This window comes from Gavialis gangeticus, unplaced genomic scaffold (genome assembly GCF_001723915.1).
Source record: "Gavialis gangeticus isolate Ggan-Ray unplaced genomic scaffold, GavGan_comp1, whole genome shotgun sequence".
Classification (NCBI taxonomy): Eukaryota; Metazoa; Chordata; order Crocodylia; family Gavialidae; genus Gavialis; species Gavialis gangeticus.
Genome location: NW_017729032.1, coordinates 199,601,623 through 199,603,621, shown reverse-complemented (window position 1 = coordinate 199,603,621; position 1,999 = coordinate 199,601,623).

Here is a 1,999-nt window from a genome sequence, read left to right as displayed (position 1 = left end):
GCCTTGTATTCTAACCCAGAGCACTTCCATGTGCCCCTCTGACACTGTGCTACCTGATGAGGATGTGCTCTGACTGATACATGAGCCCAGAATCTGGAGTTTAGCATGGCATGCCACATCAAGCCCTTCATTTTTACCCCCTGGAGCTATGTGGTATCAATCAGTGGTATCAATTTCGTTTCAAACAGGGAAAACTCAGCAACTAAATAGCTTAGGTGCAGTGGCAGTGGAGGGTCAGAGGAGAAAGGTAAAATGTAACTTAATGAAGTGGAAGCCAGATTGGATTTTTTCTTCTTTTTTTAGTTCTGAAAAGTTAAGGCAGTTTCCCACAGGTTATTATTTATATCATTATCATAGGCTGCTGAAGTCTGAATCATTATTTAGTTAGATATTAGCAGATAGTAATTTCTTGAGATAAAGGTAATTTTCTTGACACGGTCTCCTACGCACTCAGATTTGAAGGGTAGCTATAGCTAAAAATGTGATTTGCTAAACAACTAAATATAAATATTACACTAAGAGCCTATTTAAGTTATGAGACCACATTTGACACCCGGTCAACAGCGGTCATCTTTTATATCAACTTCTATGTCAAGCTTGCTAACCAAATGAAGGTTTTACTAATTGCCAGATATGCAAGTAGAAAACTCATGTAAGAAATGGCAGGTTGAGCCTGAGTGCCGCAATTGTCTTCAGACAAGGGAAAATAAAACGAAGAGCTCAGGAAACACTTTCAAACTGGTGTAAAGAAAACAGAAGACAGATGAAAAGGATGTTTATGGCTTATTAGGATTCATGTGCATGTATAATTTGTGCATACACTTTTTTACAGACTGCAAACAGCTGTGCTGGGCTGCACAGCCCCAGCATCAGCTCCATGCTGGTGTCAACTTTACGTGTACCTCAGAGCAGACAGCAGGAGGTCTGTGCTGCCTCAGAACCTATCCCTACCATCCGCTCCGAGGCACATGTGCATTCACTGGTATGGAGCTGATGCCAGAGCCTGGAGCAGCTGTTTGCAGCCTCCTGGCTGCAGCCGGCCCAGACTCTGGTAGCTGCCGCCAACCACGGAGCCCCGGCTGCATGCAGCCAGGCTTGCAGCTGAGCCCACCTGACTCCCACCTGCTCTAAGCCCAGCCCTGACCCAGCCCCCCACCAGGATGAGGCTGGCTGCCCCTTGCCAGGAGCAGTGCACCTTTTGTGGGCTTAGCTGTGTGAGGTAGGTGGGTGGTTAGGCTGATGGGCAGGCTCCAGGCCAGGGCCTCGGCCAGCTGCGCTGCAGCCCGGGGGCTGGCTCCCTAGGGAAGCACAGGGGCTCTGGCAGGACCAGGGTATTGTTGGGTTGGACTTTGTCCAGCGGCCCAGGAGCCTGGCTCCATGTACCTGTGCATCTGGTTCTGTGTGTCTGTCTGCCTCTGTCTGGTTCTGTTTGTCTGTGTGCGCACACATATCTGGTTCCAGATGTTTGTGTGCATGTCTGTTCTGGGTGTGTTCTGGTTCTCTGTGTTTGTGCACATGGTTCTCTGTGTGCATATGTGTGTGTCTAGTTCTCTCTCTGCTCTCCTTTTTCTTTCTTTCTCTCTCTCTCTCTCACCTTTCTCTTATTTGTCTCTTTTTTCTCTCTCTGTCATTGCAACATGCTCAACAGAAATGAATACACAACAACAAAGGCAATATTTATGATTATGAAATACACTAATATGCAGTGCGTCCTGCCATGCACCAGCCCCCCTCCCACCCCCCAATTTTGTTTTTCTGGCATGCCGGCACTCCAGCACCTTCCAAGGTAGACATTGTGGTTTTTTCAGCACTCCAGCCAAAAAATGTTGCCTACCCCTGTCCTAGACCCTAAATGCTGGAGGGTGCAAGTGGGAGAGGAACCATAGAAAAAAAGACCATAGTCATACCCTGCTCACTCTGTCTTTCAGCATCCACTGTTTGCCACTGTGTGATACAGGAGAATCAGCAAGATGGACCTACAGTCTGACCCGGGAAATGG